Here is a 26,203-nt window from a genome sequence, read left to right as displayed (position 1 = left end):
CTGTTGTTTGTCAATTTGACCTGCAATTAGATCCACACAGTTTCTTGGCTGAAGTCTTCAGGACATGAACAATGTTTTGCAATTACAGTCATAGCTTTTGCAGGGTCTAATTCTGTTGATACATGCTTTTCAAATGATTTTCTGTAAAGACTATACTCAGGGTCGATGACCTGAAAGTCAACAGCATGAACTCCATCTCTCTAGCAATGTATGTGCTGCTGCGAGGACCTCTCCTACTTGCACAGTGGTGTGAGTCAGGCAAGCCAGGCTACCAAGAGGTCCTGCAGAGCTGCAATCCAAACACATTGGACTGGGAAACACATGGACTAGGAAACCACTTTTCTAGCAAACACCCAAGGAACAGGCTGTTGGAAGAACTTTTGGTGAAAGATATGGTTGTGTAATGAAGCACTCCCCAAAGAGAGGAAGAGCAAAACTGGTTTAAAAAAGTCCTGATAGGAAATTCTGTCCTACTTAAATCAAAGCACTTTTGCAGGAATGTTTCCATCTGTAGATTTTACAAAAATAGTCTACTCATTCCTTTTCGATATAGCTGAAACATTTTATTTTGAGAACTCCAGAGCATTCTCCTTCACTGCTAGTGATACTGTGTTTTATTGCAGAGTTTCTCAGAACTGACAGGCTGGGAGTTGCCTGAAGACAGCAACTGACTGTCCATTCCTCTGCTATTTAGGTAAGATCAACTTAAATACAGCATCCCTGGCAGAGCTTTGTCTAATCTAGCCTCACAAGGCTTTTTTTCATCAGTTTCATCCTGCTTACGAGTCCAAAAGTTATTCCTAATATCTAACATAAATTTACCTCAGCATTTTGGAAATATTATAGAAAAATGTCATCAGTCACTCCCCTCCACCTGAATATCTGTAGTATAGTAGGACAAATAACATCAAATCAAAGCGTTTGGTCCTTATTGAAACAAAGCACCCATATGTTAAAAAAAAAAAAAAAAGTCCTTTTTCTATCCTATTCCTAAACAATTTTTCAGAATGTTTTTCACAAGTAGGATCACAGTCAGATGTTCATTTCAGTTTGACACTAATGGATAATCAGAATTTCCTGCAGAATGGCCATCCTGCTTGACTTCCCGCTCTGTGCTGTCTCTTCGTGATTAAATGTGCAGGACTACCTCAGTGCACATCTGCAAATGTAAGCAGAGGCCATAGGGTGCTTCTTCAGTTTTGTCTCGGCTGAAGGCAGCCTTGGGTGAGCTCTCACATATGGCGCAGGCTGAGCAGGGAAGTGAGATCAGGAGGGACGACAAGGAAAGAATGTTACAGAAAATTACTGAAGTATTCTTAATTCATGAAAATCTGATTACCATACCAAAAGTAGGGGCAGTGAGAACAGCAGGGAACTCTCTGCAAATAGAACTGAACCTTGGCATGGAGGGGTTTGCTATTTACATGCTTGCAATATAGGACATAGCTGCCTTTTCCTTTTTGAGTATCCACTGGGAGTGCTGCATTTCCCAAATTAATGACAATCACAAGTTAAGTTAAATGACATAATAAATTCCAGACATTGAGTTTCATGTTAGGAGTCATCTTTATGCAAAGCATAATGTATCATCCTAAATGTCACCCATTCGGTAATACTATTATAATGCTATTCCTTGGTGATGGCCAGGAAAAAGTTGTCCAGGGCATTCATCAGCATTGTCACAATGTCATTTTTTTGTCTACTGTGAAACCCAACTGTAAGAGATCTCAGATATTGGTTGAGAGAAAGACTGGGAGACAGTTGCTACCAGAGCTGGTTCAGTTGTGTGTGCTCCATTCCTCTGCTCTTCTGTGTGCTCAGACACAATTCACCTCTAACAATCAAATAAAGGCAAACGGGGAGCTTTGGGGCCAGAATACTAGTAAAGAGCTTTGTAACCGGCACTTGTAAACAATGCTGACGGAGCACTGGGAGTACCACCACCAGCTCTCAGAGGTGCCTTATGAAACAGTGCATAACGGGTTTGCAAATGCGGTTTGCAATGAGGGGGGGCCTGAGCTTTCCAGAGGAGCAATGTCCCTTTCCCAGCTGCACCCCGGCTCAGCCTAGGCAGGGACTAAGCAGACTCTGAGGGAAGACTGCCATCTACTGAACCACAGCCGTTTGCTGGGCTGCCCACCCAAGCACGGCTTGCTCAGCCTGGGAGTCCCATGTGTTCCCACCTGCAGCCTTCCCTGCCCACGGGAGATGGCCTTTCCCCTCTCTGGGCTTCCTTAAACACAATGCAAGCAGTAGAAGTCTATAGAAATACCATCAAGGTACAGAAACAGAAATAAAATCCGTCTTGTGTTCCTGTTTTATAAATTAATTTCTTATTTATATAGCAAGAAAAATAATGGCTAAGCATACCTGTAGTGGTTGGATTGTTCTGGGGGTGATTAACTCAAAGATGTAAATGTCCACATCTCTCAGCAGCACTGCAAAGGAATCATCCTTCTTCATAAAGAATAAGAAATTGATCTATCCTCTTCTAACACTAGAAAGCATTACATCTGCTGAGCAACATCCCTATTCATCAGAACAGTAACCTGCTGCTACATTATCTGGGCCGCAAGGGTGCTACAGTATTTTTTCACTTCATTATAATGAATTAGCTGCTTGGCTATTAACATGCTTCATGTTTAAGGGAGATAGTCACCAGCTCCTAAAGAATCAGAGCCAGTCCGTTACATAAACTGTCCCAGAGTTCATTTAATTACTGCAGTGCCCAAGTGTTTAAATGAAACTTCCTCCTTCAGATATGCCCCATCAACACAGAGTGGAATCAATAAGGCTCATTTGAAGCAATTTACCCACCATCGTCTATATTCCAGGCAGCACTTGCATTCATCTGGGTAGTATTAGTTTATCATACGTCTCTGAAGTATTTTCCTGTCGAAAGTTCTTGTTCCATGCTCATACAGATGAATGAACAGTGTCAAAACAATTTCAATCTGTTTTATCTTTGTGAGAATTTCAGAGCTGGGGGTGGGAGGTGGGGGTGATTATCTAGGTCCGTGAGGGCCATGGAACAAGGACAGCACCTTTTCTGATTGTCACGGACATACTTTAGTTGCTACTCAGCCTTCAGCCAGATCACTCTAAATAAGAGAAAACAGCAATTTACTGTATCATCCCAACAGCCTTTATGGTCCTTTGCTCAGCCAAGGGAGTTGCCTCCCCAGAGTCTTTGTGCCACCTGAGTGATATACAAAAAAAGCTTATTCCCTTTTGCCTCACTACCTCAAATAACAGTGAGGAATTTGGGAAATGCAGTTGTAACTTGCCTGGGTATCAGTTTGTTATTGTTTAGTTACTTCAGCTCATTCCTTTATTCAGCAATTATAAAATATGCAGGAGATCAGGCAGCTGAAATAATCTTTATCAGCAGTTTTAATCTGAAAGAAAGGGGCATCAGGTAATAAAAGAGACAAACTGAAGTTTCTTAGCAGTCTGCTTGACTCACAGAGATCAGAGTGAAGGAGACATCTGTTCCCAAGTGACTATTTAAGAATTAACCTTTAAAGAGGGCATTTGCTAGATTGAAAAGAAATGAGAATTCATTACTTATAAAGATGTGGCCCAGACTTGTTCTAATTCTCCTGGGGAGGCATCACTCCCTTAAAGAGGTTTCCTTTGACTTTCAGATGATTAGCTATCATTCAGTAATACCAATATGCTCAAACACACATTTACTAACAAGAGTTGTCTCCTGCCTCCAATCCAGGCATCACAGGCTGTCCTACAGACTTAATACAATTCCAGCTGAGCAAAAAGCTCATTTGAATTTCAACAGCCTGTGGCCACATCAAGGAACAAGCAATTTCAGGTTTCCAGGAATTTCTGGACAAGAAGCATGATACAGCTGTATAATTATGGTATAGCAATATGTAAAATATGCAACTAACTGAGTATTTTAAATGATGCTTGTAACTCAAACTGATGCATCCACTTCATATACAGCTTGATTGTCAAGACTTGTATCAATAAGATGGAGTGGAGCAGACAAGAAGATAGCTGCTCCTGTCTATAATAACAAAAAAAGTACAGAAGAATTGTTTCAGTGCCACAGAGACACTGCCAAGAGGGTCTCTTTCTGTTGCATTAATGTATGCCTAACAATTACAAAGAGGCTTTTTGTTAGCTTGTTCCAGCTGTAGAATGCAATGTGACGCTTCTGCTCACACTGTTGTGTTCATGTCTACTGCAGAGGATAAAGGCTTTTTGGAAAGACCCCTCAAATTCAGCTAGGAGAAAATCTTGCCTTCATATCTCAAGTAAGCATCTGCATTGTGCAGTTAAGGTTACAGTAATCTGATTATTTTTTTTTTCCCTCTTAAATTTCAAATGAGAAAATATACAGTCTTATCTTGGGCTGCTTTTCATGCCTTTCACTTTTTTTACTATGAAAATAGATTTTTGTTTCTTGAACTCCTTCACAAACCCAAGCATGCAAAGGATTGGATATTGATTTTGATCAGAACACACTCAAGAGTAGACCCTGGTCTTGCAAAGAGATCAGTGCAAAAACATGTTTGTGCTTGGGTAAAAATAGGAACCTCATTCCAAGGGACATTAGCTAAATCTTCTGCTCCTTTGTTTTAGAGAACTGGCTCTTTTTGGACTAGGAACAAAAGTTAATAAATGCATTTCCAGGACACTGACTTCCTTGCAATTTTGTATGGAAGAGGGCAGTGCACCTAGTTTGTGAGATTATCCTCTGTCTGTAACAATGAGATTTTTTCTAGGCAAAAATCTTCATCCCACAAAAGGTGTGCTTGATTGGGAGACTTAGTGGTAAGAGTAAGACCTTTCCAGTTCCTGTGTTGGAGCTGTGAAGCCCAGAAATTCGCACAAACCAAAGAGCTATGGGCAAGACAGGCAAGGAAACCTAATTACTTTCTTATGTAGAACTTGTTCCTGTGAAAAAAGCTAAAAGCGAATGAAAAGGAAACAAAGGGAAAGTCCATCCTGTGGGATGCTGCATGCCCTTCCCTCCACTCAGTTCCCTGGGAGATAAGGATGCTCAGCAGCTCATATGTTTCTTTGTTTTTGCTACAGTTCATGTGTGGAACATTTTAAAAAAGAACACAACTTCTGCATGCTAGTGGTATCAGCCCAGGACCTTTCCTGAGAATGAGATTCACTTTGAAAAAACAATCACAAAACACCCACTGTTCAACAGTCCCTACACACAGTGGGGTGGACTGAGAACAGCGTGTCGGCTTTAATTTTAAATGTGTCTGATTTTCATTTCTCGTATCATACTTTCCTGGCTCTTTATATAGCATACTTTTCATTTTTCTTGTGCTAGTGCCCTGATTTTTAATTTCTTTAATTCTCGTTAGGGTACATGAGAGTTGATACAATCACATCATAATGTCAAGCATTTGCAAATAAATATGTATTTATGGACTTCAAAAAATTAAATTACGAAAATGTAGTTCAATAAATTGTGAAAAGATATATTATTCTCCACACTGCATTGTGTGCATCTTCTTCAAAAAAATTATTTTCAACTGATATTATGAGCTTGATAGAGCATAACACTTCCACTGGAACCGTCACAGTTTAATTACATGGCATCATATGTATTCCAAGTATTTCTAAAATGGGTAGAATTTGCAATGGAAATGCTTATCAAAACAGCTATGTGACCCATGCAATAGCCAGTTTTCAGAGCTATATAGTAATCCCATCCAGAAAACATCAAAATGTTCTTAAAAAAACCCCGAGACACCATTTGTGCACATTACGCTGAAAGAAAAGGACCCAGCACATGCGGGGCCAAACGTCATCGGCTCACAGTCCTCATCGCTCTGAAAGGACCAGGTTGCCTGCAGCCTGCATTGCATCAAGTCCCATAAGAAGATCATTCAGTTTTTACAAGGCAAGAGGAATTTTAACCAGCAGGAATGTGGATTTTAAAAATAGGGCCATTTTAGAAAGAAGTGTGTACTGATTTCAAAACAGCTTGGCTTCAAGGTACAGGCAGGTAACGGTGATGCCAACTCATACGTAGATGGAATGAGTTTAGGAAACGTTCTGAGTAGAGCATACTTTTTAAATTAGAGAAACCAATAAAACCAAGACTACAAAAGATTTTTTTTTTTGGCTAGAAATCTGTGCACACTACCGATACCCTTCAAAAGATATAGCCGCAAGTATTTTTTAAACCAAGGCATGTGCCTGACTTCAACCTTAAAGTGGGTCTGTTTTCAGAAGAGATCTAGACACTCAGTTTTATCAATTTCAGCAAAGAAGCTGAGAAGAGGCAAAGTAACCTATTAGTCTGGAAAATGCAGACCATTATACATCTCCTCTAAAAATTTAATTATATAAAAAAAGATCTTAGCTAATCAAAGTCATACAGGAAGTCTGTGCAGGGTGACTCATGCCTTCCTCTGCATTGTGCTGGCACAAAACAGAGCTGGTGGAAGCAATGCCTTCCCTCTCTCAGTGCAGTGCACTCATCTGGCAGCTGCGGTGGACTCTGGCCACTCCGAATTCTGGCAGAGGAACAGGCAGGGTGTGCCAGGACCTCACTTTGTACAAACCAGAAAGTGACAGTGGAAGTACTGCAGCAAGAAGCAGTTATGATTTTCTACAGGGCAGAGATCTTGCTACCTACCTCTCCTCTCTTGGTACCCACTAGGTTTTTTTCCTGGCAGAAGTTGAATACCTCATATAGCTGTGTCCATTTTGATGCAGCTTCTAAAAGGCATACATTAGACCTGTATCTATAATAGATAAAAAAAAGACCTTCATAATCAGATTATGGATGCTGTGATAATCATGGTGCTCGATTATACAACTGTATATAAAATATCTAATGCTCCAAGATGTAACATTTTTCAACACTAAATTAAGGTTGCTAAAAATAAAGTATACTTCCTGAAACTTCTCTCTATATGTCAGAAGAGTAATGCTGTATTTATAGCAAAGACGATACTTCTATTAAATCTTTCAATCAACTAGGGACTGAGTGGATTGGCAAAATTTTTTTAACTGTTATTTAGTTGGCTGGCTTTTAACCACAGTTAAATCTTACAACTGTGTTTCTCCCCCACTCTTCTTTCATTTGATCATTCATGTTATTGTATCTGTAAATCTTGAACAGGAAGATGCACAGAGAATTTTAAAAGTCCGTGTTCGTCTGATCATTCTGAACCTCAGCGTGGTGGCAAATGTGAAGAACTGGGGAGGGCATCTAGGAAATAAAGTATTACAGTTATGACTGATGAAAGATGAGTTCTCTGTTAAATCTCACCATGGCAGGTTACTCAGTGGTTTGCTACCCTCACTGCACCAAAGACTGTTTTCCATCTACTAGTCCATAGAAGAAAATATGTCCCCATGACTCAGGCACTCAACATAAGGTCAGCTGTGTACTTTACCCAGAGATGGAGGACTATGCATGGACATTACCAAGAGAAGCAGCACATTTTGCCCCTGCTAGCTGTGTTCAGGAGCAATGGCTGACAAAGGGGTAAAGCAGAAAGTTTAAGCTTGTAGTGTGATGTTTACTGGGATTTGCTGGCTCTCAAGTGCTGAATTTTCAGTAGAATCCATAGCAGTTTCAAGGCCTGTTTCTTGGTAACATCTTGCAGGTTAAAGGGTTTGAATGGGCTTTTACAATCATAAATCATAAAAAGTACAAATATGGGTGCATGATTTTTCACTGATTCTTTTTCTGGACTATTGAACCTCCTGAAATGCAGCTGTTTGATCAGCTGCTTTATTCTGTAAACTTCTGTAAATAACATGGGAAAGCATTTTTCATTTTCATGTAGCAGTGCTTGTAGGAGAAAATGTTGACCTTTTTCCCCCAAAATGATATGCAGGATGGGATCATCTCACCTGGTTTTAGCCATCTCAGATTTAGGCATTTACTTTAAGTACAGTATAGATTCACCCTATAACCAAAAAAAAGATGGAAGAACCTCCAGAGAGAGAGTCTCTCATCCTAAAATAATTGGCAAAGATGACTAGTGCAGAGTGAGGTGATTTTCCCTATGCGGAGCACAAGTGGGAGGCAGGAGGATTTATATTCTGTTTTAATGTTTTCATAAGGTACAAATCTTCACCATAAGAACTATTAAGTGAGGCCAGCTGGAAACATTCCCACTTAATATTCTAATATGTATTTCCCCAAGAGGAAATGTTTCACCGCTGCTTAAGAAATTTGAAAAATGCTTGTTTGAAAGGAAACGTTAAAAGGAAAAGAGGAAAAAAGTGATTTTGCAATGCATTCCAATGATCAAATCATTAAGTAATGGGATAAAAAGCTTGAGTGCACACACACAGAGGAGTACAGAGGCACAAAGGCAGGAGGGGGAGCTCAGATTACACCCTGTCCCACCTCATTCCAGGTCCATCCCAGCCATCAGCCCATCAAAGGCCCACCTCTGCACCCATGAAGGAGCACAGGGGCTCAAGGCAGGTGGAGGAGCCCCAACAACTCAGTCAGAGAAACAGCCCTGCCCGGCTCCTCCAGGACTGTCCCAGGAGAGCCTCGGCACCATGGGTCAGCTTTCACACTGAGGGCGGCCCCTGCCTAGCGGCAAGGGACACACCGTGGGGTGCAGGGGAAGAGCAGTTCAGAATTGCACGGGACTGATTATGGGATGTTTAGGGCAGGAACCAGAGGTGGGGAAAGGGAAGGATCAAGGTTTTGGGGGAAGGAACCTTATAGGTTCCTCTATCTTCTTATAGGAAGGAACCTCTATCTTCTTATAGGAACCTCTATCTTCTTATAGGAAGATAGAGGAATAAGGGGATAAAAGGGACCGGTCATGTATGAGCAGGTCCTGGGCAGCACGCTTGTCTGGTTGTGCTCTGCGCCCGACCAGTGCAATCGTCCTGCCTTCTTGCTAAACGTCTTTCTAACTCTTTTCCTGGGTGAGGGGCGATCTCTGTGTGTGTGTATGTGTGTGTGTGTGTGTGTGTGTGTATGTACGTGTGTCTCTGTGAGTGAGGTGGGAAGGAGGGGAGAGTGATGACCCAGACCAGCTGCTGAATGAGACTAAGCTGAATTACAGGAGGGATGCACAGCGCATGTGTGTGTGTGTCAGTGTGTCAGTGTGTGTGTGTGTGTGTGTAAGAAGGTCTGTACCAGCAGCTGGAGTGAGGCTGCAGCCTTGGGGTCTCATATGTTCAAGTGCCGGAAACTGGGCAGACTGGGACCCAGGGGCAGCTACTGGGTGTCAGACCCCAGCTGCCGGAGAGACCCACATTGTACACAGATATGTATTTCCACCAGCAGACCTCTGTCCTGCTCAGCCAGAGAGGGGAGCAGGATAAGGAAACAGAATTAACATTTTCAATTCTATTCAAACAAGATATTTCAACTGACTCAAACAAATTGTGGAATTTTGCTTTAAAGAATATCTTCGCACTGTTTTAAATGGGTTTTTCCTCCTGTTTTGAAGCACAGTATTCCCTGTGATACCAAAGATCTACTTCTATTTATTGCCTTTAGAAAAACTTACTGGTATGGATTCTAAAAGTATTTGCATCAAGAGCAGAAAATGTCTGAATGCCTTTCTGAAACTACAAGTTTGAGGAGTAATTCAGAAATCACACAGGGGAAATTTTATGGCCTCAGTAACGCAGTAGGACAGGTTAAATGATCGTGATGTTCCCTTCTGGCCTTAAAATTTATTAACTTCTTCCTATTTTTCTGTTGATAGGTTCAGTAATACTTTCCAACTACACAGCTCTCTGTGGATATGATATGGTAGCTGCATATAATTACTTCCATCTTAGAACATGAACAACTGAGATTCAGAGGAGTTAAGTGACACAATCATCATGCAAGAGTGCACTAGAACCTACAGTAGACCTTAGATTTATTGACTGGCCATCCTACGTGTAGTCCATCAGCCTCCCAGTCTCTGACAAGTTAGTTAAGTCCAGTGTTCCTTTTTCTCCCCTTCAATAAAATAAGGGCAATAACGCCTTCTTATTTCTATTTACCTATAAACTGCTGTCAAAGGTGATTTCAGCTCATGTGGAATTTCTTCAGCTATTTCTAAGCAAGCTACCTTGGGCTACATTAGCTGTGTAGCTGCAGTAACATGGAGTTCATTGCAAAATAATCACCTTAACATTTAAAAACCATATTGTGCATCCTCTGCTGCCATACCTGGTACAGTGGCATGAAACATGTACCAAGTACCTGTATCAGAGTGGCTAGTTTAAAGCTAGCAGAGGTGTTCAGAGTGGATTCGAGCTATGACTACACACCATTACAGTGTACAGGTACCTCAAGTGCAGCTGTGAAGATCCACTGCAGGGTTTTTTTTTATTTCATGTCCACCTGACATCTGTACTCAGAAGCTCATGGATTCTTCAGGAGGTGTGATCATAACTTGCATATGTACCAATCTTATCTTTGATTGTCATTCTGGGTAAAAGTATTTACATTTTAAATGATGCATACTCATACAACATTTAATACGCATAACAAATAATTACGACAAACACTCTTCCTAATAAATAGTAGAGAGCAAAAACTCCTTAGAATTTGCAGTTTGAGATATAAAGTAAATTGGATTTTAATATTTAATTAAGTTGTTAAAAATTGAAGAACACTTTTTACAGCACATTTAAAAAATATATTTCATGTGTAAACTCTCAGAAGCAACTTAAAAAAACATGGAATGGAAACACCCTGCAGTGGCTCAGGTTTCTCCTCTCCAGCTGAATTCAAGGGCTGATTACAATGAGCTGTTTTCCACAACAGCTCTGCCCATTTCTCCATTTTACTCAGTATCTACAGAAGTTTTAGGAAGAGCTGATAGGATAATGTACACAGAATTGATAGCGCTGTGCCGGTGACAAGAAGTACCATGAGCAGTTCTTTCAATCAGCTCTCCCAGCAGCAGCCTGTAAGCAATGCCTGAGTGAAGACGTGGAAATCAAAAGAACTGAGAAAATACACTAAAGAACTTGTCTCCTTCATAGCAATACCAAATACGAAGGGCATCTGCCCCCAGAAAATGCATTCATCACACACACAGCCCTGGACTGTGTGACAAGTAGCACAGCTGTAAAAATGTCTTTCTGTCCTCCAGACAGGAGATTCCCATCACTGCTTTGTACATAAACCCGGGGTGCTCTTCAGTCTGCCTCAGTCCTACCAGGCATCTTAAATTGTGCCAAGTCCCAGACAGCAAACCTGCCTACCAACCTTCCTAGCCCCACATAGTTCCTTACACTTGTTAGGTCCATCTCTACTTCACTTTAGCTATGCATGCTCAGAAGTGCCTTTTGAGGGGAAATAAGTGTCTGTTACCTAACCGGGAACTCGTATGTAGACGAACAGGCATTTGGCTTCTGTCTAAATCCAGCAGAGAACCCAAATGGTTAGAGGTGATCAAAGGTGTGACTAACTTTACATCATAGCCTTGTGACCACTTCCTGACTAATAATCTAAACACAACAGCTTTTACCATAACCTTCCTCAGGGGTCTCTTTTCCAAGGTCAAAGATGCTAGCTTACCTGCCTCTTCTTATACAGAAATCATTCTCTACCTCTAGTTATTTTTCCTGAGGGGTTTGGGGGATTTTTTTTTTTACATGCTTCAAATCATATATTCTGCTAATGTTAACCTGAGACCTTTTTTTGTATATATTTGTACATTTTCTACAGATAGAAAAAGGAACACATAGTGATTTCAATAATCACAGCAAATACAAAAACAAGTAACTCATTCCTTGCTTTTAGTTTTGTTCTCTTAATTTGATTTCTCTTTTTTTTTTCCTTATTTGTGCTCTTGCTTTTCTTTTTAGTCCACGATCATTAGCTTCTACTGGAGTGTACTGATCTGTAAGGGGGATATGTTTTGCAGTTCTCAGATACAAAACTTACACCAGAAGAGGCAAGGAATTGTCTTCTTTCACCCAGAAGAGACAAAGTACAAAATACACCTGCTCGACTTAAGTTTCTCTGGGAAAAATACTTTCACACACATCCTACTACATTAATCTAGTTATTGGTCTTACAAACTGCAGAAAGAAAAAGCATGAGATTTGCTATTATTTCCATTTTTAAGTATATGATGTGCTTAATTTATGGAGATGTGGCACCCAGAGATATGAGAGAAGAAGGAGAAGAATCCAGGCTGGAGGAGGAGGAAAGAGGATTTTGCATTGTTAATACAGTATTTAAAGCTTTTATATTGCATTTTTTTCCTTTCAATGAAGCAAGCTTGGGCTTTGGAAATTAATGATTCTGTGAAGGATTTCACAAGGAGAGATAATTAATGTGGAAGAATTTTGCATTTAAACCAGGGTTTTGTTACCTGTACCACCATATGAGATGATGGCAAATTAGACCAAAGATCTGCATAGAAGTTATTCTGAGGAAGCAGGGAGAGGAATGGCACAAAGGATTTTGGCAAGTCCTAGTTGCTTGGGAAGACAGATAGCACACCCACCTGACAGAATTAGCACATGTACCTTAGCATAGAAAATTCAGTTGCCTTTTGTGGCCAGGATTTTTGTCAGTTGTCTCCTCCTTTACCCACAGGGCGAAAAAAAGTCTTCCGTATTTACATATTTGTTGAATGAGGCACATAATTCTGTCTTTCACTGTACTCCATTTCTCATAAGACACATAAGCTATTCTCAGAGTTCCCAGCTGAATGCAGCTCTGAACTTGTGGAAAGGATTACAGAATTTTATTTGAATAAAAGCTAGTAGTTGCATTTTGTGCCTGGTATGATTACTGAAATCACAATGTGTTCCTTTTTATGTATGGAATAGATTTATACCAGCGTATACGGTAAAGGATTTCTCTGCCATTGGCAGAGAAGAGTATCAGCTGGAGCATCTCCTAAGGCCACACAGTTGAAGTACACCTGTTATTACATGCTGTAGTCTTCCTCCACTGCCATAAAACACAAGGCCTACATTTTCGCATGTGCATAAACTAATGATAGATGGCTCATATTCCAAATTACTGCTGTGGAAGCCAAGCCCCAGGCACCGACCCATTTTCATGCAAGCATGCCAAAATGAGATTATATCCTTGAGCCAAAATGGGATAAAAAGACCCTTAAAAACACTAATAATTCTGACTTAATCAATTATTATTGCTCTTTTTAAATGGGGTTTAAAATTTGTGCAGTGGCTTTGATTTTAACGTTTTGTTAAATCAAGCACTGTTTTTGCCAGTATGGAAAATTTGCCACATTGCACTAACACTTCAGGTGCATAAGTACAGTTTAAAAATTGGGCAAGTGTAGCTTTAACATGGGGATGGGAACTAATTGTTTTGCTGTAATATCTGGGGAAGCTGAAGGCAATTCACATTTTTGTGTGTCACCATAATAGTTTCAACCAAACTAATCATCCTTCTCCTAGCCCTTTTTTCAAGGTTATATAAAACCCCTGAGTGTGACACCAGCCCAGTAGAATTCACGTGAAGATGGTATTGAGAGATGAGATTCATGGAAGAATCATTTATTTCAGAAGTTATCATTTGGTAGAGTGGATTTAACTCAACAGGACATTCCACAAGATATTTCTATAGAAACCTCTATCTTTCTCTTGCCATGCCTTTTAATTAAGTCTGAAGCCTTGCATGGCTGTAATCAATGTACACAAAATAAGTAAGCACCAGCTGCAAATACAACTGAGGGAAAGAAAGGATGTCATGGGTTTCTAAACAAAGATGTGACAGATTTACTGGAGGGAGAAGAAAATAGAAAGAGCAGAAAGAAAGATTACAACCCAACAGGATTCTCTGATTTTACATTCTTCTTCTCTTCTATTTTCATTCCACTAGAACATGGGATGGATGCCAGAGATGCATCAAACTGTCCAAGTATAATTTAAGTAGTCAGGGAACAGATGTTCACAACAGTTTCTGGTCAGTGCAGGGATTTTATTACCTGCCCACAAGCTTCTACCGACTGTGAAAACTGTATTTCTTGAAGATGCACTATATCAGATTATATCAAATTACATGTATTCTATAAGGTTGAATGACCCTAATAAATTAGTAATGTAATACAATATCTCCTCCCTTCCTCTTATCCTCCCTTTCTCCAAGACTGAATAGAAGATACTTACACTGGCCAATATTATAATGCGGGCTTCAAATGCTCAAATACTTTAGGAATTTGACTTTGAATGTTAGCGACTTCCTACAGCGTGAACAGGTGCGAGAACGCTGGAAACTGAAGGTGAGCAACAGTTCTCCTTCCCTTCTCTCTTGTATGTGCAGCAAAGGTCACTACTCTAATCCACCTCTTACACTTTCAAAGGAAGAAGACAGTGTGCCAGCTCCAGGAATCTGCCAAAAACTTTTTTTTCCTTTTTTATTTTTTCCACAAAAAGTAAGAAAATGGTTATTTCTCTATGTTGATCATCAAGGTATATTTATTCTTTCCATTTAAGAAGAAAAGGTAACCAAACATTGATGGGATTTGAACATACCAGGATTTACATACAGAACCTGAGATATTGACATGAGTGGAACTGGTAACAGAAAGAAGAAATTAATGAAACCTAGAAAAAGGTCACTGGAAAAATGCCAGTCAATGAATCAAATATATAACTTCAGCAGCATAAAACATGTACTGTGCATTAGGGATAAGCTTACACAGCAACCACTGTAGCCCAGATATACACACTTTTGCTAGCTTTACGTAGGTCAGCACCAGTGGAATAGCTGTAGCTTAGTGGAATGAAGTTTTTCCCAACTTCCCTGGAGCCGACACCAAGAACATGCTATCACAGCAGCACTGCCAGCAGAATCCAAGAAAGGCAATTTTAAGCTAGTTGAGGTTTCTCTAAACATGCCACAGTATAGTTGTAGCCTCAGCCTTCGTTGCAGATGGGAGAATTTAAGTCTCCATCATCATAATATACTTGGTGTGTTTGGGGTGGTGTGACAAACAAGTCAACATATTTGACTTGTTTGTTTTCAACATTTTTTTAAGAAGGAAAGTGTTTCTGGACTAGGTCAGGCAGAACTTCTGGAAGAAGACAAAAGATTGCACATTTCGTTGGAGAGCTTTTGTGCCTATTCGGGAAGAAAAAGCTCAAGACACTGTATGCTATGACGCATGAAAGAACCACAGCACAGAGAGACCTCAGAGGCAATGGAAAGGAATTTCATAAGACCAAAGGGGACTCAGCAGTCTTTTATAAGCTAGCATTACAGTGTTAACTGCAGTAAAGCTTAGAAGCAAGAACTCATTGGCTAGGATGGGACAGTGAGCAGGGTAAGAGCTGTATGTAAAACTTTTTCTTCATTTTAACTTCCAGTCTGTGTTCCCTATTTGCTTAAAGCTTTATTTAAAACAGTGAAGTTTCATTCATATAAAACAAATACTGATTTTGAAAACTTCCAGGTCTCCTTGGAGAGCTGACTTGGAGCCAATCTGAGAATATTGACCTCACAGCTGTGGCCTGCTTGTGGGGCCATCTCAGCTATCCAAGAAAAACCAAACAAGTTGAGACTAATGGCCTACCCAGGCAAATAACACTTCTCTATAGAGTGGCCAGGAATACTTATTGCAGTAGAGGTGAAAATATTTATTTCCCTTCTCTTTAGTATTCCATAGTATTCTCAAGCTATGAAAAAAATTGCATATTAGAAAACTGCAATTTTTATATATCCTTCACTGTACTAGAAAGGTTGCACACTTGTTCCTTAAATGCTTATGAAATTGTATATGAGTGGAAGATCTCTTTTGTAAGTCCACTATTTTGAACAGAAGGACAATATAATGTTGCCTTATGTCATGAGGGTCTATGTGGTACATATGTTCATTCATGACTAGGAGATCTCTTAAAATAGTCCTGAAACAAGCATTCTAGTTGGGTCTCCAAGCACTGTCATATCACACTAGACCTCTGTGAAGAAACAAAATAAGCATGGTAAATAAAGCTTTCTCTATTTTTCCACTGTCATAAAAGCAACAATGAGAAACTCTGTTCTTTCTTTGCTTAAACCAAAGTTCCTGAAGTGACTTGGAAAGACAAAATAAGGAATACACTAAGTAGGCTTTTTTTTTGTTCTACACAAACACTCCCCCTGCCCCGCCCCCAAATATGCTGGCTAGGTAGCTAAGAATAAAAATTTTTTAAAAGAAAAAAAAAAGAGAGACACAAAACACTAAGCGGGATCCTTCTTGCCCTGCTTAAAATGCACTAACACTCAGTTGTTGTGTAAATGGTTCCACACCATCTGGCAGCTATGAGGACAAAAACAAAACATCATTTGCAGGTACTGTACTTCTCACATTTTGAATAATGTACTACAGTGTACTAATTGGCATAACACGCAGCACAATATAGACAGAATTTAAAGTGCAGTATGTTCCCTCTCATTCATATTTATGCTACACAGTTCAGGAATGCACTTACATTGTATGCAATTACCATTCTGTGTATTGCCTGGCTGTGTAGATTACATGTGATATACGAGAAAGAGAGAGAGAGTAGATTATCCAGAAATGACATACTTTCCACAAAGCAGCCTTGCACGGCTGGAAGTGTACCATGGATGGTAATCACAGCACCTCTTTCTTCCTCCATGCTGATACAGGGAGCCTGTCACCACCTCCTAGTGTGCTCCAGCACTCACAGACTGCAGCCTATCCTGCAACCATTTCCACTGAATCCCTACAGATCTGCACAGACATCAGCAAGAGTCAGCTCCCTCAGCACTTGCTCAAAACCCAGGTCTAATAAGAATCAGCAGATCACTTTAGGATGTGCCATTCTTTCTCTGAGACAGGCCTGCATCCATTCACCTGCTATAGTGATGCTGAATGTAGCCCCAGTATACCTACACCTATACTGTGCTCCATTCAGACACGGGGAGATGCGTTTCTCTAATTGCCTTGCATGATTATGGTGGTCACTGGAAGCACCGGTGTCTGTGGGAATGAGCCAGGAAGGAAGCAACGACAGTCTTCATAGTAGCTCATGCAGGGTCTCATGCTGCACCTCCCTGGGTTGTTATTTTTGAAGCCAGACACGATGGTAGCATAGCCCTCCGCTTCTTTGCAAATACATGCCTGTTCTTCCACAGTTCCACTGACAGAAATTTAGAGATGGCAGGTAAAGGGCATTGCTCGTGACCTAGAAATGGTGACAAGCAGGACCTTTTCAGGACTTGGTCCTGTCGTAGTCTTAGAAACTAGATGGTAGCAAATTATTCCTCACAACCTTTTTAGGCAGCTCTCACATTTTTGTAAATTGCAGTCTCTATCAGATGTAGTTAATCTGGGGAGAAAGGCCTGAAGATTGCTGTCTTCCTGGTTGACTTCCACTAGACTTCCTTTTCCCTAAGGAAGGCATCATTAAAACTTACACAGCCAGACAAGTTAGCATGTGTCAGCCAGTCTGGGATAGCTTTCCATACATATCTGCTCAGCCTACACCAAGGCAATTAGTTATTTTAACCTTCTTTCTCTGAAAGTTTACATTATGGAAATGTCTTGCTCTATCAATTGGAGAAATGCATACGGTAGCGTCTTCCCCAGCAGACTCTTATGCCTTCTGGCATCACAGCTTTTCTCTCGTCTTTCTCTCCTCCACCACATCCAAACTTCATGCCTACTCCTGCTCTTTCCTCATCTGCTATCCATCCTACGCGTCTATGCCCCGTCCTTCAGTTTAGTAGGGCTTTTCCTTTATTAAGTGTGTGTGCTACCACGCAGACTCAGCCACAGAGTGAAGCTGGCATCTTACAAGGTCCTGCCTCTGCCTTCTGTACGTCTTCATTATATTGAGAAATAAATTATCTTGTTAGTTACACTATTACATTTTAAGTTGACAAGTAAATCTTATTATAAAAGTGTAATGATACAATAAGATATTTTATTCATGCATTTAGCTCTCTCTCTCTGACACTTAATTATATCTACTGCTGCATGGTGATCTGAAACACTAATTTGGCAAATCAACTAAAATCCTCCATAATAGGCTGATTTCCTGCCCTGCTCTTAAGGTTCTAGTTTACTATATACTGAAATTGCTTTAAACATGTGTCCAGTGAACCTCTGAAGAGCAAAAGGGCTTGATGGGAATGAAATAAAAGAAACACTGTAAAGGGAGTATTTCATTAAGAACTGTGGAGAGAATCAAATCTGAACTTTTGTATAGGATGAGAAAAGAAGTTTTGCAAAGACAGAAATGAGATCTTCCCTACCATGAGCAGCACAGTACCCATGTATCTGCTCCACCACAGTACAATGACCACATAACCAAAGAGTGCTATGCTATGGCACAGGGCAACTGAGGCTGCTTCTCAGCTTTTTACAGAGCTTTGGCCCAGGGGACCTTCCTTCACATGCAGATGTGCACACTACCATGCACATGCATGCGCACGCTGGCCAGGGAAGTTGTGGTGTGAGCTAGATGCTCCACACCATGGAGCCCTGAGGACCCTCAGGATCCAGCGTATGACATCCAGATTTTCCCTTTCAGGTAACCAGCATTCAGCCTGTGTTCAGGCTCCCTACAATTCCCCATCACCTTAGTGTGGATAGCACCAGAGCCTTCTTGGGTCTTGAAAGGAAAAGCCATAGGTTATTCTCTTTGTTACCTAACTGTAAGCCCTTATCTCATTGTAGGAGCACATGGAGTAGACAGCGACTGCACAGAGAGCCAGGGCCAGACATCCTGCAGGTAATTCAGACCTAGGGTCCACTTGGGCAGTAGCAGACCTGTATGATGCTTTCTAAGAACTCTAGCAGGTCGACTCCAGCATAGCCCTGAAGGTATTCCAGCAAACACAGCTTGATATTTTTACTGGAGCACTACCTTAGGGGCCATTCATCAGACAGCAATGCCAAGGCCCTACATCTTCCAGTAGCAGCAGGCAAAACACCCAAAGCCGTATTTCACAGCTCTTCTCCCACCTGTCCCACAACTGAACCATCCCAGTCTGCATCCTGAAAGAGCCCAGAAGTGCTTGCAGGTGTAGGAGGGCTACAGAGACAAGCCTGCATGGAGTTAGAGCTCAAAGGGGGAGGGAAGTCAATTTGATCTGCAAATCTTAATTTAAAAGAAAAAAAACCCTGAAATTGAGCAAAAAGAATTATACTTCCCAAACTACCTATAAATTGTGTTGACGACGCTGAGATGATCTCCAAGCAAATAATCTTCTCCCACCCTGAAAACAAGCCTGACCTTAGTAATGCACGCATTCAGTAAGGAGCCCACAGACAATATAACAGGGACATTTTCATTTCCATAATGTGAACAAAGCTAAGGACACAATTCATCTCATAAACATGAAAGATGTCCACCTTTAACTAATAAAGCTGACAAATCTTCCCACCTAGTGTAAAGGAAAGTGGAAGAAAAAGGCCAAGCCTTTCTCTGTGGTGATAAATAAGGCTGAGAACATTCCAGTAGAGTTACTGCACGAAATGTATAAGAGAGCTTAAGGGACTTTGGCACCCAGCTTCCGCTGAACATCAGCTGGAGGTGGATGACTAACTCTCCTGCACTCCTTCGAAAATCCTTCTGAAAGGAGGATTCACTTCATCACCTCAGTAAAATTTTGTCTTCTGCTTGCATATCACATATCCCATCAAAACTGGGACTTGCCACTTTAAACAGAAGACTTACTACCAGTAAACATGTCTTTTCTAGCCTGACTCCAGCATGACTCTATTCATCAGTAATAAACTCTGAGTATAAATCTTTTTTACTGCTGTACTTCTCTGTGTGTCAGAAATTCACATACAGATTTGGTATAAGCAAGTCCAACTTCCTCTGGAAGTTTAGGAGGCAAACTCTGCAATGACAGAACATTGTAAGTTATATGCGACTATAAAAACATTCAAGTGACAAAATATACCTATTTCTTATTCAGGAAGAGCATCAAGACAGCAATTCATGCTACACTTTTCAGAACAACTAAACCTCTATAGTTGGGACAAAACATTCAAAAAATTTCAGGTATCACTAAAGCACTGAAGGAAGTGACTAGGTTTTAATAGGAAGTCAGTCCACAAGTTGTCTACTAGGAGCTCAACATTTTCTTAAAGTCCAACTCCAATTGTGATCAACTCCACTGAGAATTTAAGAATTAGCTCATGAACTCTTTTAAAGTTGTATTCCTTAAGGACAGCATGATAGGAGGACATAAAGGCTTTAAATTATACCTCTATTAGCTGTTTTTCATACTTTACCTCTTTTTTTTTCCTACTGTCACTTCTATCCTTACAAATTTAAGTCATTTCCTGTTCTCCACATTCACAAGCCTTTAAGCCACCTTTTCAGCCCAATTTCTGGAAAAGATGATATGGAGAGAAAAGCAGTCCAAACTCATGACTTGACCTGTATGTGCGTACTGCTTAACCATAAGCTTGGGTGCAAGTTTACTATACAGTACCTTCTGCAGGCCATCTGAAGAAGACATGTACTCTAAGTCACAACTGTTTCCTTCAGTATATAATCACAGAATCATAGAATGGTTTGGGCTGTAAGGGACCTTAAAGATCATATAATTCCAACCCCCCCTGACATGGTCAGGGACACCTTCCACTAGACCAGGTTGCTCAAAGCCCCATCCAACCTGGCCTTGAACACTTCCAGGGATGGGGCATCCACAACTTCTCTGCGCAACCTGTTCCTGTGCCTCACCACCCTCATAGTGAAGAGTTTCTTCCTTATATCTAATCTAAATCTACCCTCTTTCAGTTTAAAGCCATTAGCCCTTGTCCTATCACTACATGCCCTTGTAAAAAGTCCCTCTCCAGCTTTCTTGTAGGCCCCCTTCAGGTACTGGAAGGCTGCTATAAGGTCTCCCCACAGCCTTCTCTTCTCCAGGCTGAACAAATCCAACTCTCTCAGCCTGTCTTCATAGGAGAGGTGCTCCAGCCCTCTGATCATCTTCATGGTTCTCCTCTGGACTTGCTCCAACAGGTCCACGTCCATCTTATGTTGGGGGCCCCAGAGCTGAACACAGTACTCCAGGTGGGGTCTCATGAGAGTGGAGTAGAGAGGCAGAGTCATCTCCCTCAGCCTGCTGGTCATGCTTCTTTTGATGCAGCCCAGGATACAGCTGGCCTTCTGGGCTGCAAGCGTACATTGCTGGGTCATGTTGAGCTTCTCATTAACCAACACCCCCAAGTTCTTCTCCTCAGGGCTGCTCTCAATCCATTCTCCGCCCAGCCTGTATTTGTGCTTGGGATTGCCCTGACCCATGTGCAGGACCTTGCACTTGGCCTTGCTGAAGTTCATGAAGTTCACACAGGCCCACCTCTCAAGCCTGTCAGGGTCCCTCTGGATGGCATCCCTTCCCTCCAGCGTGTCGACCGCACCACACAGCTCGGTGTCATCGGCAAACTTGCTGAGGGTGCACTCAATCCCACTGTCCATGTCACCGACAAAGATGTTAAACAGCGCTGGTGCCAATACCAACCCCTGAGGAACACCGCTTGTCACTGGTCTCCACTTGGACATCAAGCCATTGACCACAACTCTTTGAGTGTGACCATCCAGCCAATTCTTTATCCACTGAGTGGTTCATGTGTCAAATCTATGCCTAAAAGTGGTGCTGCAAAGCTATGGATAGCTTAGGTTCCCTTTAAGGGTCTAGCTAGAGGTTCTCTGAAAATAAGCCACCCGCTGGCTGGGAATAGGTGTAAATTAGTCTTATCATATAGGAATAAATAAATGCTTCTTAATAAAATCTTCCTCCACTGATTGTACAGTAGACAGTGATTCTTTCTTCTTTAATGTTGATATAAGAACTATCTTCAATTAAGGAGTTAAAGACTCCTTCTGAACTTGATATTTCAACTTGAGAAAAATTACTAGTTCATTTCCTGGTAGTCAAACTTAGGCAATTATTAAGGACCAATTAGTTGCAATGCAGTTCTGAAAGAAGTCCTTAAAAACACATATATGAATAGAACTTAAATTCTACTAGTAATAAGCGGAAAGAATTTTATACAGTAATCATGATTCTGTTTTTAGAGAATTATATAAAACAAGCTTGTTCTTCAATCTGACAGGTTTGAACAACATATGTATGAAAAATATATTTTTGTTTAGTAAGCGAGAAACATCATTCAAGAATAATGCAACAACTCAGAAATATACACCATTATCCTCAGTAATTGGCAAAACCAGTACTTCATTGCATAAGCTACAGTATCTGTTCCTGGGGGAACAATAAATTGAATCTACTTGGGAACAGTGGTGAATAGCACCCTAAACTTTCCTAGAACTCCATTTGTCATGTATGATTTACCACTATTTTTTCATTTCATGATGCAAGTGTCACTTGTTGGTCTCATCTTCCTGTAGAAAGCAAATTGTTTTGATGAAGGCCAACTGTATGAGTTGGGAAAAAAGGGCAGACTGGTCATGATATTTCAATTAAATGGAAAACCGTCCTACATGAATGCCATGAACAGTATCCTTCCTGATCGCAAAGTATCTTAATGCAGTGACCGCAGAAGGGAAACGCTCTCATCTCTGAGATTTACCTTAGGGATATTAAAATGTAAGTCACAGTGGAGAAGACTGAATACAAAGCATGTTTCAGCCCTCCTTGCACAGAGAAACAGACTTTAAAGAAGACAACTTTTTATTTGTATTGCCAATTATATTATTATGGTAACACCTAGAATTTTCCCTTCCCCTTAACCTTGTCTTACCCTGTTAAGAACTCATTGTGTTAAATACTGGATAAATCAATAGATAGAAGCTCCCATGAACTACAGTTCAATTGAAATAGAATGCAAACAATGAGAAGGAATGGAGTAAGAAGGTTGGGGAAAATATCCCCCAGTTATTATCTTAGACTACGAGCAGAATTTACTGTTTGTAGGGAAGAGATGAGGAAAGGGCAATGGATAAATGACCTAACTTTGGGAACCTCTTCTATATAGCATTGATGACACGGAACAAAGAGCACCACTGTCTGCAGAAATGCTTAAACAAGTAGTGGAAATTGATGCTGTTGTCAAGAATGAGCGGCATTCACAAGAGAAAGTATGAAGGAGAAGCTATGACACCCCTTCAGGACGAGAACCCGTGATGTACCTTGACTGGGGTTTAAGGTTCAGTTTTATGGATACTGAAATTGCAAGCTTCTTTAAAAGAGAACAAACATACGCTCTCCCTTCCAAATTTCTAGTTTTCATAGGTAGGGGAAAAAAAGGTAAATGTTTCCTAAGAAATTAATGCTGTGGAATCTGTTTGCTTTTGCAGACAGCTCAAAGAGATTTGAACTCCACCACAAGTATACACTTCCTCAAAATCCTGTTGGGTAACACCAGCTTTAGTAAATACAGTGTTCTGGGTGAAGCTAGCACAGATCTGTATTATTCACATACGTCTGGTATGTAAAGCTGCCACATGTGATTTACATCATCACATTTAATAAGAAGTCTAACAACCCCTGCTCTCCCTCAGCCCCAAAATTCTCTTGAATGGAAAAGTTAGATGTTCTCCAAAATGTTAACCTGTTCTGTTAGTATGGTATTAAATCAATATCTATCTCTAATGCCTTGTGCCACTCAATTTGTTTTGTTTTGGTTTTTTTCCCCTGTTTTCCTGCGTAAGTAATTGTTTTATTAACCAGATTTGGTCACCACACAGCAATCTTTGTCTGAGGTTGAACTACTACTAATTCAACCACAGATCTTTAGGCCTTTCATGTCCTTTAAAAGTAAGCTAAGATGTCTCATCAGAGCAAACAGAATTTGCAAGATGAATTTGAGTGTCTATGTCAAAAAGAGGTAGCAGTAAAACGGAAGACTGATGCATATAAAAAAGACTGAAGCAGCTACTGGTTTATATTTAAGTTCAATACTTAAATCTCTTCTGTACTGAAAGCTGTTAAATCTTTTCCCTTGATCATGACTTGTGAATGTTTCACTTATCAATTGCATGGATATTTTTCATAATTCCAGAGGAAACAGAACTGTCCATATGCTATGCTCACGCTGCAATCTTCTGAGACGCAATTTATTTTTTTTTATATTCAAGATATCCTTCTGGGTAACTGTCAGGAAGCAGTGAGGGCCGGGGGCTCAGTCCTGAGCTGAAATGGGGCCCTAGGGCCCTGGGCAGGGGGTGCAGGTGAGGTCTTAGGTGAGGTCAGGGGTACGTGGGGCCCTGATACTAGTAATTTCAAAGGCTTTTCTCCCCTCAGGAGTAGCATATTATCTGCTACAAGAATGCATGTGAAACTTGCTCTGTGTACTTGAGTAATCTTTCATCCTGAAGGACATTGTTTCCTGGTCACTCCCTGGGAAAATTAAAATTCATGAAGCTATCTAAGGCATTCTGTAAATGGTTTTGGTCCTTCTCTTTTCTTTTCTCATTTCTTCCCTCTTGTTTTCCTCCCAACACACACCTCCTAGATATGGAGTATTCTGATGAGCTTGGTAGAAGCTGAAATACTAAATTCACTTTGAACTATTCAAAGAAACAGGAAAGATTAAAACCACTTAGACCTCCAGGTCTTCTGCTCAACTGCTTAACCTGCATTTGCAAAAGGGAAGATGAGACAGTGCTGTGAGAGCCAAAATGGTGCATGGAGCCACAGTGACCCATTTCAGCTTTCAGGCAACCACTTGGGCCCTGGTTTCAGTGATGGCTGCAGTGGGAAAGGGAGGAGAGGAAGAGCACAGCATAAATTGCTGAAGCGATGTAGCAAGCCTGTTTGGAAACAAACAGTTAGTGACTGGCTGGCAGAATTAGCAAGAATCAATCATGCAGTAAGTTCATTGGAAAAAGAAAATGAGAGTAACAAGGGACGAGCTAAACTGCTTTGCAATAGAACATAGGTCAATAGAGCTTACAACCTTCAAGGGCAGAAGAACTTTCAAATCCATATTTCTGTGGCTTGACATGAAAACTTATTTTTACCTGCCAACACAGCATAATTACATGATCTTATGTTGATGTTATAACCCAGTTGTTGATGAAACAGTTGTTGATGAAATAACCCAGTTATTTCATCCGCAATAGTCTCACCTGGTTCAAGAGACAGTAATCATAAAACTCTTAAAAGTATATATCCAAAGGATAACTTAGCCCATTTATTAGTAACAAAACAAAGGAAGATAGCATATAACCTAATGGCAAAATACAGACTGCAACTTCTGTTTACTTGCATTAAAAATGTTTAATTGTTTTAATAACAGGCTCACTGGCAAACTTCTAATTTGGATCTATTATCTTCCTCATTAGAATTCCAGTGGCAGGGTGAGCACACGGGCTGCTTATTATACAGGAGTTCATTATCAAAATCCACCATAGATTGATTATCAATAAAGTGTTTTTCATTTCCTTAGAACCCTCATCACAGCACTCTTTTATTTATTATCCCTCCACTCTCTTTTCTTTATCTAATCAGCCTGTGTTGAATCAGCTGCTAGGCATTCAAGACCAAATGGTTTCTTCAGCCTCGTAACCATAAAAGTCCGTAGGAGCTATCAGTTAGACCAAATGTGTTATTGTTCCTCTAAAGATCCAGCTCTCCTTTCATTTTTAAATACCTATGCATCAAGAGTGTAATGATACCAAATGATGAGCAAATGCTTTTTCAGATAGATATAGAAAACATGCTTCACATACAGAGTTTACCCTTCTAATCTAGGAAGTCAGCGTGTGTACATGCACATTGGCACGCTCCTCCTCACTAACCCTGGAGAGCAAGTATTGCCTGTGCTGAATTTCTGCTGGGAGAGAGCAGGGTCCGAGAAGCAACTCAGGCAAGCTGGAGCACACTAACTAGATGGCCGAGGTTCAGTTGCATGCAGCTGATCTCTCTGGGTGCCTCTCTGATTAACAAGGTTGTGTTAGAAAACAACACATGGCATCTGAAGTTCCTGCTCATTTGCAATCAGTGAAACTGAATTACTCAAACCTCCTCTGGGGCTGTGATTGGTAGGAAACAAGGGAAAGACATGGGTAATGTTTAAGCACCATCTTTTGTACATGAAAGTTGTCAAAGTTCATATAAATAAACTGTAGAAAGAGGCAGCTCTGGGCATACTTTTCAGTGGAAAAGAGGGAAAATAATTCTGGAGGTTTAAAGGAAGACCACAGAGCATTCTGTGCTACTAAACAGAGCGAACACTATATGCATCACCTATTTGGGCTGAACATACCAGTGTGAAATGAGATGACTGAAAAATTTGACCAGCTCTGACAAAGTTCATTTATATTACAAGCTAGTTATGTCCTTTGAGTCTTA

This window comes from Ciconia boyciana, chromosome 1, assembly GCF_034638445.1.
Source record: "Ciconia boyciana chromosome 1, ASM3463844v1, whole genome shotgun sequence".
Taxonomy (NCBI): Eukaryota; Metazoa; Chordata; class Aves; order Ciconiiformes; family Ciconiidae; genus Ciconia; species Ciconia boyciana.
This window is presented reverse-complemented; position numbering follows the sequence as displayed.